Genomic DNA, 13,803 nt, shown 5'->3' on the forward strand with positions numbered 1-13,803 from the left:
AAGGCACTGACTCTCCTCCAGTTGCTCCAATTTGGAGTCTGCAAACTTCAGGGGACTCCCATCAATGTTAGTTAGTGCTAGTCAGCCTATAAATACATCTCCCAGGCAGACCAGCAGTGACCTAACACCCTTTTTAACACTGTCAGACCCAATCACGTCCTACCTTGACTGCCCAGCTCTACTTGCTCTCTTTGGGAACTTTGGTATTCTCAAGCAAAACACTGGGATTTGCTTTGAGTGATGAATGGCTTATAGACATTTAAGAATGTGTGTACGTTTGGGGTCATAAAACACAGAGAACATGGTAGTAAGTAGCCTGTTCACAGGCTAATGTTTTTCTAAATAGGCTAACCAGCTGAACAGTTGAGCTATCCATCAGTGCTAACTTTTGCATTGCTTTCAATTACAATGTCACTATATTCACAGCCAGGGTGGAAAATGCATTTACATATTAATCCCAATGCTGTTTTTCTCAAGGTTACTGGACAAAATAAAACATCGAAGCAATCCAATCAGTCCTAGTGCTGTTGTTTGTTTTATTAAAATTCATGGCCTACCTTATCATTTGTGTTAAACAAAAAAGCTATGTTAAACCTGACAGCTCTATCAGAGCAAATAAAATTCAGAGTATAGGAGTTTTAATCTCTGTTTCCTTTTTTCTACTAAACTGATTGCAAAACAATATGCATCTTTTTCTTTTCTTCTCTTCCTTCCATCTCAAATGTGTTTTACACTCACAATAACACCACCTCATTGACTTTGGAGCAAAGGACCCAGTTGTGCTCACCTACTCTGGCAACTCCCTGTAAGAAGGAACCACAGTGCAGAACTTATGCCGTATTCCAGGTGTCAAGTTTTTTCTTGCTTCTGTTACCTACCTTGGATATTTCATGGTTGGATTCCTCCGAGGAAACTGGAACTGAGATCTGAGATCTTCAGCTATTCCCAGTCTTGTTAAGATTAGCAGTTGACACAGTATAGGTCTAGATATATGTTATCCTCCACTCAACTTGTTCCAAGGTAACATGGAATTGTTATCAATTAACATCATGGATTATTTCCTAGCTCTGGAGAAATACAGGGGAAAAACAAGGATCACTAAGCTAGCTTTGTGAAAGCTTCCTCATTTATGATATTTTGGGGATTTTCTCCTTAGGGTTTAGACTGACTTTGCTCCTACAGCAGGGTAGTGTTTTCCAGTGGTGGATCTGCTGGAAGTTCCCACCTACTTCTTTGGTATGAATTCTCCATATAGCTGATGCATCCTCAAAAAAAGAAACACATAATCCCGTGTATTTGAGAGCAGCACTGTGAGTTACACGTTGTTTTTCTGGTTTCATTGAATCTAGCTCGTGGCTGTGTCATGTCATCAAATCACCTTAGGCAGAATCAAGGAAAAGCAGAAATCTGCTTCAGGGTTTAAGGCCTCATTAACTCCAGATGGTATGGAATTAGGGAGAGAACTTCTGGCCACCAAAACACCTCATAGCAAAGAGTATGGTAAAAGGGCCTGGCATGAGAAACAACCCTAAAACACCAAAGCTGGTGCATAATCTTAAGGAGTTAACATAGCTGGTAGGAGCATGTCCACTTAAATATCTTTTCAAGCCCAAGTCTGCAGAAGTCATTCCAGAGATGGACTTCAGTTCAGCTGGAGCCTGGCTTTGTCTCAGGCCAGTGTCATTCCTATTGAATGCAGAACGGGCTCAGAGACCTTTCCAGTATGTTCTTGGATCTACACTCTGGGTATGCAGTGAATGCACAAGCACCAGCAAGGTATTTCCAGCTGTCATTATCTCAGTTAGGATGCTGCTGCTCTGCTCCTGTTGGCTGATGATTTATTAAGAGCTATTTATGCCTGAGCCAATATTTCCTTCTGTTATCCTATCTATTTGCAGTGTCCTCTGCAGCTCCACTACATTGCTTTGATTTATGATTCATGCTATTTTATTTTCTTCAGAGTTCTGCTATATTTATTTATGTTGCCCTCAAGAGCCGATTTGCAAATGTACCAGGCCCAGCAACTTCATACTGGCCCCCTCCCAGCCTGCACACAGTATCATATCCTGCTTTTGAATAAGTCATTGCTTTTATAGAGAGTAATAAATTTTCATAAGACTTTAATTTAAGACCCAGTGTTGGGGTCATTAGTAAACATCTCTCACCTGTTAATGGGTATGATTTGAATTTCTGTAGTGTTTCTGCTAATAAGTAAAGGCCTGATTAAGACATTCACAAAAAATAAGCTGTTGTAATTAATTTTCTATAATGGGGGATGGGAACACATTGTTACATAATTTTACTAGACTAAAATAAATTTATAGACTTTGAAAAAAAGACCTCTTTCCATATTTTGACAGAATATGCAGAAAAAACCTTTCTATCTGAGCTGGAAAGAAATTCTAGGACACTGAGAACAGAAAGGCAGCAAAGACTCATTCCCTGAAGCCATTTTCCAGTATATATCTGGACTATTTGAAATATTCCAAGCAACAGGACCCCTTCCCTTCCCTCAGCTTTGTAGGCATTTCCACTCCAACTCAATTTCTTGCCATTTCACAGCTGCTCCCCAGTTCCATCATCCTTTATAATAATTTTGGCTCTAGAGAGTATATGTAAAGGATATCAGTGGGTTTTGACCATAAGGGTCTCCATTACAGTCTGTTTATTCTGCCAGCTAATAACTACAGCTTTTTAGCTCAAAGGAGAGATCTGTGCTGTACTGAGGTCATGAGTATCAACATTGAGTGATGGTGAGAGAGAACCTCTCCATGGTCTTTGCCAGGACCCTCACGGGTGTTAAGGGACCTCTTATTTTCCACTGTGCATTGCCATGGTTGGTCTGGTGGCAATCCTGGTATGGTATACCGGGAAAGAAAACCACAGGCTTGATCTTCTGCTGGATATAGCTGTAGCGTAGTTTATATTCCCAGGCCCTGGAGCCAATAAATTTATCTAAATGAGAAACTCTACTCCCCAAGAATTACACTAAGAAGAACTTGTGCCACTCCCCGCACCTGAAGTTGATCTCCCACAGATGAGCCCCACACCTGAAGTTGATCCTCTCTTCCTGCAACATGATTGCACACATTTCGTGTCTCCCTTGAATGACTGGTTTTCACTGCTTTCCCATTTCTGTGGGCACAAATAAGCTTCATGCTCCCCCATTGTATGCTTTTGCATGGATGCGCTGGCTTTGCTTACTGAGCAGCTTGGCTATGCTCCAGCCTCTAGCTGTCTTCTTGTAAAGCACCATTCATTCCTCTCACCTCCGGCATATGACAAATGATTGTGTCATCCTTCCACTCCTAGGTCCTAATCTCTGTGACAAAGAGTTTCTAATCTCACCCCATTGTTCATCTCTTTCTCCCTTTAATCTCAATCATCTCAATGTGTCAACAGCACTTGCTTAAAATCACTTATCACATGTGCAAGTCTGTCCTCAAATTTATTTAGAATTAATCAGAGACAATTTGAGGTGTTTATTAAAGCAGCAACAGTCTCAGCTTGACCTTGCAACAAGATTTCTTTCTATAAGAATCTTCTTTTTTTTTTCTTTCCCTTGACATGGTGTTGAAAACTTTCATTAGGGAAGTAACAGAGGCAAAAACAGCTGCAGCATTTCAAGGAACTGCCAGTGAAAAATTCTGCTTAATAGACTCTTGACTTTGTCTCTCTCTTTCTTTGTTTAAGACAAGAAAGCAATAGTTGTGCAAGAGTCACCTGCCCAGGCCCTGCCCGAGCTGAGTCAGCACCTTCTTGTGCCAGGTTCACTCCCCAGACCTCACACTCTTAGAGAGACAGGCAAGGAGAAAAAAAGTCACACTGAAATGCAGAGACAGGAAAAGGACCTTCCCACTGTGTTTATCCTTCTTTTCTAGATCACTTGCAAACTATTATTAAGACATGGTTGACTCTTTTGTGTTGAAAAGGTGTTAATTAAGCTGGGATGGCTTTACCAAGAGTACACAATGGTCCTCAGAGCTGAGACTTACCCCTCAGATATCTCTTTAGGCGATTCTCTACACCCCAAAATAAAATAAAATAAAATAAAATAAGAAAATGCCAGTTCAGTAATTAGGGTACAGTGCTCGACTGCAGAGAAAGCCTTGCACTCATCTTTGCATACGGGCAACGTAGGTTCTTCTGCTGAAGGTGGACTCCCCTCAACTCAGAAGTTGCTGTCAGTGCCAAAGGACGTCTTTACTGATAATGTTTATTTTTCCCTCTTTCATTTACCTAAGCCTAAACAATTCAGAGCTGTCAGAGATTTGAGTGACCCCAAGTATTAATTCTGATTTAGTCATTTGTGGACCTGGTCTATATGTGAGGCAGATGGTCTGCTGCGTTCAAAAGAAGCACAAATTGAAAATCAAGTCTGTTGACTGCTGGGAACAACTGCTCCTTTTGAAACCTCAGCATCTGCAAAGACCTGTCTTTCTGGGAGTGCAGAAAGGCTTTCTGAGCTGCCAAGTGTCTTGGCAGCTCCCTGTCAGCTAGAGACAATTAAGCATCTCTTGTTAACAGCTCTCTACTGTTACGAGAGCCTCAGCACAACACACAGATGAGCTGGCTCTCTAAATGAAGTAGCAGCTTGGTCAGAGTCACTGACCTCATGCTTCCAAAACCATTTCTTCTTTAATCAGGCTTGTCAGAGGAGATTGGCTCTCGCAGGGAGATATCCAAGCTTCAGTCACTGCCATCCAAAATTCCCTCACTCCCCATCTCTCCACCTTCACCATCCAAGGGCTCATCTCTTCTCATGTTCAGACTTATGTCCATCAATCAAGAGGATAAGATGGATGCAAGCTCCTGATTACACTGTAGGCAGAAAAAGATTAAGTCCCACTAAATCACTGCCCCAGAGAATGGTATATCAAATCCTACACAAATCTTTTGCCCTACTAACAAAGGGTTTTCCAAACCCAGAAATTTATCTAGAGACATCAGAACCTTGGTTTAATACAGGCCCCTGTTATAAAATAGAATCCCTCCAAATTGGAAAGGGACACGGAGCCATCTGACCTAATGCCAATGTCCATATAGCATCATTCATGGAGAACAAAGGAACATCTGTTCCCTTGTTTTAGGAATTTTCCCCAAAATATTATTTTCTCCAAGTTCCCAAGTAGTTTCAGGGTAAATGAAAAAGTATTTGGGGAAAGCAATTAATTAACAAGGTAAAATAATTTCCTAGCTCATTCTTTGAGCATGTTTAGTCTTGGCATCCATCTCTTTACTTTAAAATGGTCAAGAAATTTAAATAATAATGTTGTATTTCAGGAGCAAAAAAGCCACATGCTGAAGAGATATGATTAAAAAGGGGAAAATAAATGAGTAATTGATAATTCAAACTTTAAACTTGTTGGAGCAAAGCAGTCATGGATGGTTACTTAGAACCTAGTAATGAACTACTGAAATCCATGGGCAAGACCACCTGTATCTTCATAACACATATAATAAACATCATAACCGAGGCAGTCAGAATACAAGGAGGATGACCCTGAAAGCATGTTTCATGCTACAGTGGCTGTAAAATGAGCACGGGGATGTCTGAACCAGTGGATACATCATGTTAACCATCAGCTGACGTGCCAAGAAATATCCTTGGAAACTCACCGAGCCGCTCAGTTGCATCACAAGCTTTCTGCTCATTAAGAATTGATTATGCAATTGAGATTTATAAATTAACCCATGAACAGCTTTTATTTGCATACAAATATTCTGCCGGACTGTGCAAATTAAAAGTTTATGTATGTGTGGAGTTATCTCAGTTGGAATTATACTTCAACAATCTCATTTGCATAAGTCAGAGATTGTAATGACTTACTCAACTAAGCATACCCATGCAGTTAATTACTTTTTTCCAAATGAAATACCAAAATTATTTCCCAGCAGAGAAAAGCAATCGCTCACCCAAGGCAGCGCAGGATGCTGTAGGTTTTAAAACAATTAATATGAAATTAATTTTAACAGACCACTGAACCATATTTAGTGAGCAACGTGAAGCATAATGTGACCAAATACAGCAGCTCAAATAGCAAGTCCACTTCTCTGCCATCCTTCAGCAAGAAATTCTGTGATGGAGAAACACATGAAGCACCTTAGTTTCTGGGAGACAGCAGTCCTGGGAAGGTTAGAGGGGAAAGCATAGCTCCTGAAAGAGTGAAAGTTATCTTTGGAAGCACATGGTATTACAAAACCAGAAATTAGTAAAGGCAGACACGTCATATTCCCACCACATATTCCCACACCTATATTTCCACCACACAAGAGGGAGTGCAAAAGTTTCCAGAGCTTGGAGGGGACAGAGAAAATGCAGTGTCCTGGCTGAACAGTCAAAATAAAATAATATCAGAAGCAACAAGCATGACGTGATACCACCAGTCCAAGACTGGTCTCTCCAGGACACGTGGCCACCCTTATTTACTAACTCAGAATTCCTTGCAGTTTGAACTGAATTGTGCTGGTCTCCCGGTGGGAATGTGGGAGGGAGCTGCCTGTATCTTTGGTCTGGACAAAGTACCGGGCAAGATAAAGCAGACTATCATACTTCATTAGCAGAGACTGGCATGGGCACTCACTGCCCTTGCATTCATACTGTGAGCTTGTTCTTCCACGTCCCATGGTTTTTGGACAGCCATCTCCAGAAATTACACAATGGGTGTGTTTTTTTTCCAAGTTTTTACAGTCCAGAGATCATGGGCAGCTTGTCAGGGTCCCTATAACTTCTGGCAGAGTTACACCAACATTAGAGCTTTTTGTGTTTCAAATCTGAACTCAAATGAATTTTAAAACTGCCAGATCAGCTTTGAACAGATTGATCTTTCTCTTCCCTACTCAACTTTCAAGTAAAATCACTTGAAACTACAGCAGAGCCCGTATCACCCCCACAGTCTATTGAAACCCATTTTTGCCTCAACCAGAACTTACTTAATCTGACGAAAATACTAGCTGGTGCCCTGGGGACATTCAGAGACTCTGGTGAGTGGGTCTTTGTACAATAAGTCAAGCTTTCTACAGTCAATACAATTCCAGAGGGCTTAATAGAAAAACCTTTGGTCTGGAGAAGACACACAGAACACTGGACAAGCTGGGAATGAAACCCCTATTACAGATGGGGGGCTGGAGAACAGAGAATTGCTCTGTGGTTCGAGGCTCTTGCAGCTCTGCTGTACCAGCAAGTCAATAACTCACAGATTAGAGATGTGATACTGTGATTCCTTCTTTAGAAAGTGCTTCTCAAGGAGCCTGATTTACTTTGGTTTTAATGCATGGATTATCAGTTTATCTCCATGAGGTTTTAAATAACAAATTTAATTTAGGAGATTTTTGTCAAGCGATTTTTAAAATTTGCATGCACTCTGCTGGATGCACTCCCAGGAATTTCTGACTTCCAAAACTGCATCTCTTGGCTCTCATTGCAAAACCCAGGAAGATTCTTGTGACACCAGTCTATGCACTTCAGATCCCTGAGAGCCACGAGGGGCCTTTACTCCTCTCCTTTCTGTGGCAGAGGGACTCCAGGGGCATTGCAATGGGCCTTCTCCAACACAGCTGCAGTGATGACATCCAGGTCAAGCTACAAGGCTGTAAAGCATGGGCTGAATGTAAATCGTTCTGACTCATATCTGCACTGCACAACGGAGAGTGGGAATGAAATTCTGGCCAGACCAAAGGTCCACCTGGCTCCACATCCTGCCTGGCAGTGACCCGTGTTGGATGCCCAAAGAAAGACAGAAAAGACTGGGCATGCAAAAAGTGACCCAAAGAGCACAGGGCCATATGACATGGAGATCCAACTCTGGGACCAAAGAGCAGTGTAGCAAGCCTAAAAACCTTCCCCCACAGTAGGGTTAGTTCGTTCAGTCACAGCTCCCTGTGGAGGGTGAATTTTGCTCACTTTTTTTTTTTTTTCTCCCAAGCCTTTATTGACATCTGGCTGATTTGAATACAGATAATTGATGACTAATAACATGCAGCTAGACTACACCAATCCAGCAGCATAATACTCCTGCAAAGCTGAGATCAGAATTGTGGTCTGTAGAAAGGAATGTGAAGGGGTGACACTTTGATGCATTTGACTTTTCAGGATGTTTTATCATTTTGTTCACATTGGCCATCTAGCATATCCACTTATTATTTAACTTTTAAAGAAAAAGCTAATCAAAGGCAAACTTCAGTGACAGCAGGATGCTTCCTTCCCCATTAAATGGAAATTGAAATGTACTTGGTATTAATAACTGCAGGTGTAGAACTGTAAATTCTCCCATCCTCTCCTAAGAGAAATGCACCTGGAGACATTTCCATGACTTCCTGAACCCTGTCTGCAAGACAGCAGACATGCCTGGGACAAGGTGTGCTGTCCCTAAATTTTCCTGTGGCAAAATTTACCTTTATCAAATCTCCCTGTGCAGCACATTTGGGAGGCTTGAGAGAATATGTAAGAAAGTCTTTATGTCAGAAGATAAGAAAGATCATGGCAGAGGAAAGTTCAGTCCAGCACAGCACCCTATCTGCAGCACTGCAAATGCCTAAAGTGGAGGGAATCGTGAAATGAAAATTCCTCAACATAACCCCAAAGAACGGATGATGTGAGGCTTTTTGAGCTAGAATTGATACCTTTTGTTGTCATTTTCTTTAAAGAGACAAGATGAGGAAACGCAAGGGAAAGAGCGCTCTGTATCTTCCACATCTCCGTGACCTATGAACATCTGTAAGAAGCTGATTTAAATCAGAGCATCCTTCAGAGGCCAGGATTTGGGAGTCTCCAGTATGATGTATCACCTCCCAGCTGATTATCCTTCTTCTTGAGAGATACATCTCAGTCTCCACCCAGCTGCCTAAGTATAATCATCACTGGTTGCCAATCTGGTTGTGAGTAACGTGGATGGAGCAGAAGATGGGGGCAGACGAGCTGCGAGATGAGCTCTGGGACTCAGATTTAATGTCACATGCTCTTGAACCTTGAGGACCTGATTTTTTTGCTTTAAAGTCTGTGCCAATAAAGAGACAAGTTCCTCAGCACAGAGAAATGCTCCACTTTGCTACCACTAACTTTGAGTTAGTGGTTCTCTGCAAGTCCACATGAAAAGTTGTATCTTATGATGCTTGGCAAAGAAACCAGTGAGAACAGCTGTCTGTAGGAGAGAGGATTTAGGTTGCAGGTTGTTTTGGGGAGGAATCTGAATTAGGAATATTTTTTCTCATTTCCTGGTTACTAAAATAGAGGTGGAGCTATCGTTGTGCTTTATGTGTGTTTAGAATGGTTTGAGAAAGGCAGGTGTTGCTTGAAATCCATATATCTCAAAAGAAAAAAAAAAAAAAAAGCAAAATATACGACCTTCTCTCTTCCCTGTCTCTATAATACACCAATGAAGCATCTGCTACTTGGAAAGATCATGGGTTTGGGATCCTATTCCTAAAGCTTTTCGTTCATTTTATTCTACACCTTCCAAAAATAAGTTTTGTTATTACTTGATGTTTCATAGGAGACTGAGTAGTCTACAACTACCTGATTTTACTTCTCTGAGGTTGCCATACCATCCCTGAGTATGAGATGACTTTTGCTGCATAGATAGGCATGAATTCAGGATATTGAATTTATTTCAAGCCATACATCCCACTCTGATCTTGGGAACTGACCTTTCCTAATAATACACAGGAGCAACACAAAATATAGCAGGAAGAATATCAGATTATATCAGATTTCCATGCCAGCACTTACCAAGGTGGTCTGGAAAGAAATTTCCATTGTGGACCAAAGTGTTGTCCCTTTAAAAACTTGGATAATTTATGACCATATCTGAAACAAACAAACAAACAAACAAACAAACAAAACCAAAACCAAACCAAACCAAACCAAAAAGACTTTTCACTTTTAACGTGTGAGGAAAGTCTCATACACACATATGCAGATTTTTAACAGGCAAATCAGAAACACCCAGCAAAAGAATCACACAACTTTGAGAGCCATCAGCCTCTCTTAATCTACATGTAATTTTTTTTTTTTAAATCATTACTTCTCAAGAGTTATTACAGTTCTAACTAGATTAGACGTGAGCATTGATAGCATGGCAGGCCCTAACCACACCAGAAAAATGAAAAGTGGTGTTCCGTTCTGCAAATGATATGCTAATTAATTTCCCAATCTATTGCTAAGGAGTCATTAACATTGCTATTTCATAATTAAAGCATATTGGGAATTTCAGATTGGGTTTGTTGGCCTGTTGTGTGTCCTCACTTCCCTCTTGCTCTCTATCCTTCGTGAAAATCTTGGAAGGAAAGAAGGGGTCCAAGCTGCTAGAGACAAGTTTTGTCATCAGGGGGTCATGTAGACTTGTCCTAGTCTTCACACAAACACACACATACATGAACAGAAAGAAACTTGCCCTTAATACAAGCACCAAAAGCAAACGTTTTATCTACATCATCGTGGTGGTAAGGATTTCAACAGATTGAACCCCGCTCATTGAGGGTATTATTGCTTCTAAGCTAACCATCTGTACAAATAGAGAGTGTGTTATCTCACTGATTGATGCAATTAAATGGTTTACTCAGCCACTTGGAACTGAGGGCTGAACTGAGACCTTCTGAATCCCCAGCCTGGAGGTGTTCAATGGTCCATCTTTCTCACTAAGGACCCGAGTGATCGGCCTGTCTCCAGAGCTCAGCTGTGATAGGGACCCCTAAGATTCAACATTCAGTGATGATGAGCCAAGAGGGCCTACATTTCACCAGTGCTCTGCTTTGTTCATGTTGGCAAGCATTTTTGCTTGGGACGAACCCAAGTACTGTAGGTGCATCCAAAAGTCCCTCCGATTCCACATGCTGAGTTAGTGTTTAAAACACCCTGAGCTTGATATTCAGAGGCAGCATTCCCAGACCCATCAAACAAAGACAGCTGCGTGTACTCAGCAGGCAGACAGCCCCAGACAGCCCAGACGACATTTTACCTGGCTTTGCCAATAGGAGAAAACCCCTTGCAAAATGCTGGAACAGCATGCTGCTGACTCAGAGGGAACATCTTTCATCCAGGCACCAACATGGTCTGAAACTGCTTAGCCTGCAGAGCAAAAAAAAATGATATAACTTCTCTTGATGGAATGGAGGTTGTGACAAGTTGGCAGCCTCAGAAAAATATATGCTTAAAATGCAGTATATTTAATATACTGGGCTATAAAAAGAGCTTCTGAGAGAAAGAGAGGAAGAGAGTGTGCTGGGCCCCTTCTTTGTGTGGTTGTGTGCGTATACATGTAAAAAAATACATATCCCAGTTACTGCTAGGAAACCAGCAGTTTCCTGACAGACAAGAAATTTCAGTATTTTACATTTTGCTTATCCCAAATTAGGTCAAAAATGTAAAATAATAAAAATTATTGTGGGCTCCCAAGTCTCAAATGCAGGTGAGATCAATCTGCATGTAAATCCTTTTGAAACGTGTTTTTTTCAATCTCAGCTAGTAAATATATATATATATATATGATATCTTCTTCCTCCTCTTCTCCTTCTCCTTCCTCTTCCTCGTCTTCTTCTTCTTCTTCTCCTCCTCCTCCTTCTTCTTCTCTTTCCTCTTCCTCTTCTTGCTCCATTGACAAAACAAGGAGTATTTTCAGACCTGCAAATCGAGTTGTTATGCTTTCTCTGGGCAGAGCTCCACTGGGTGTTGCAGCATATTAAAAATAATCCTGCCCAATACTTTTGGCAAAGAAAAAACTGCCTCTTTTCCACCTGCCATTTCACTGTTGACAGACTGACACTTTTTTCTATGCAAATAACTTCTGGAGATTCTCCACCCAGCTCAATCCCAGTGTTGCTGGTAGCATTTTCCCAGCTCTTTAAGACAACATAGACACACATGAAGAGAAGCTCTATTCCTTGTGCTGCCATGTATACCTGAATCAATATATTTAATGCAGGTCTGCATGAAAAGTGCTTCACTGCGGCTTATGTTTATAATAAACTCTATGTTCTGCAGTAGCTAGGGTTTCACTGGAATGAAGCCATGCAACAGCCATTATCTTTATCTGGAGGAGCTGATGGAAACATTTATCACCTGGGATAAGTGTGCTGAGTGAAGCAGAGATTTTCTTGAGTTTCATGGCAGCTCCTCTCTCAGTAAGTAGAAAAGTTGTGTGTACATCCAATCAGTTAATGTTGTCTTCCATGAAAGGTAGCAGCTTTCAAAAATTAATCTATCCAACATTCTCATCTCGTGTGAAGATGTAAATTAGTCTTTAATTGCCCACTAGCTAAACTGATCACTGAGATACCCATCAAACTGGATGTACAGGGGAAATACAAATGATTACACCGTAGAGCACTGCCTCATTTCCATTAATGGGAGATGAAATATGCTCCAGCAAAGTCGTTTCTTGCCTATCAGTCCCCTGCAGGGGTCATGCTGAGTTCTGCTCATTTAGAACCTTCCAGGTCTCTTAACTTTAAATTTCCAGTGCATGAAATCACATGTGCTGGATTTCCTGATGGTAGAGGATCGTCAGATCCTTGACATGCCTATTCTGGGTCATGTAACAAGTGACTGCTCTGGCTTAGTTTAATAAATATACTCTGCCAGAAAGCAAGGGGGAAATTAGTATGATGTGTGAGACAGCAGCATCCCCTAAGTGATGGCCACGATGCTGTGGTGCTCATGGAAGTGGACATCCTCAGAAGCCTGTGACCTCTATCCTCAGCCGATGCTCTTCTAAGAGAGAAATACCAAAGTTAGTGGAGCACAGAGGCAGCTTGAGGGCAGGGGAGAGCAGCCAAAACTCAATTACCTGTTTATTATCCCTGAGTGTTGATGAAATTGCTATAAAACCAACTGTACTTTTTAAAGCCTCTCTCCCACTTTGCCAAGCTATTGAATGGGGATGAAGGGTAGAGGTGTGAAGTTGCTGCACAGAGTTAAAAGCCAATGCATTTAACACATAACATAAATCATCAGTGACAGCCTGCAGCCAGGTAGCTCCTTTCATCACAGCTTTCAAAGCAATTAACAAAGCACGGTAAGTGAACAGACAAGTCAAAGCTCAGGAGGGGTGAAAAGGTTGCACAGAAGTCACAGCTCGGTTCAGAAGAGGAGTCACCTTTCCTGACAAGTACCATGGATCCGCTGGCATTTCTTCACCTCTCCTAACCAACCCTGGGGCTGCCTTGGGAATAAAGCTCTAGAAAACAGCCTAGGGTTGAGCACACAAGTTGCAGACCTTGCAATGGAGGGAAGGGCAGCAATGATCTATAGGCATTACTTGATGTACACATTCCCACAGGGTATGCTAGTGCATTCATGTGCACAAAAAAACAGAAACCTTAATGCATGGATAAGCTTCCCAGAGGTTTGGACACTGCTGTGCTAGGCGGGGAATGGTGTTTTCCTTCAGTATGGAGGAAGACTTTGCAAATGATTTCACTAAATCCATGACCAGTTTCTTTTTAATCCCCCAGCTGCCTTTCACCACTGCCAAGGGACATGAGCATTTCTAAAAGTGGGAGTGAAAACAGAGAACTGGTCACAGGATGTTCATGCTACTCCCTGACATCTTTGTAATCTAAAAATCTCCAGGGCAAGAAGTTTTAAACCATAACACTCCCCAGAGAGAGTAATAAAAAGAAGGATCACTTGTGCCAGATCCTGAGAATGGCAAAGGAGTTGACACCCCTCCAGAAAGCACGTGGAGTCCCCTGGTTCATCACTTGCATTCAGGGGGAAACACTGTTCCCCTCTGGGATGCAGCTTGATAGTACCTAGTACATGCTGGGTATATTTTTCATTTCTGAGAACCCGTGTCTTTATAAAAT

At 41.6% G+C, this 13,803-nt stretch overlaps 1 long non-coding RNA gene across 2 annotated transcripts; it reads right to left on the bottom strand.

The window, feature by feature from the left end:
- Positions 1-4,013: 4,013 nt before the first annotated feature.
- Positions 4,014-11,068, bottom strand: LOC118163040. 2 transcript variants are annotated; one of them, XR_004748810.1, is made up of 3 exons: positions 10,956-11,068; positions 9,728-9,805; positions 4,014-4,821 (listed from the first exon to the last, which is right to left on the bottom strand). It is a non-coding gene; the product is annotated as an uncharacterized LOC118163040 (long non-coding RNA). The 2 variants fall into 2 exon arrangements; XR_004748809.1 differs by lacking the exon at positions 4,014-4,821 and adding an exon at positions 5,700-6,127.
- Positions 11,069-13,803: the final 2,735 nt, after the last annotated feature.

The sequence above is a fragment of the Oxyura jamaicensis genome, chromosome 2, assembly GCF_011077185.1.
Source record: "Oxyura jamaicensis isolate SHBP4307 breed ruddy duck chromosome 2, BPBGC_Ojam_1.0, whole genome shotgun sequence".
In the NCBI taxonomy this organism is placed as follows: domain Eukaryota; kingdom Metazoa; phylum Chordata; class Aves; order Anseriformes; family Anatidae; genus Oxyura; species Oxyura jamaicensis.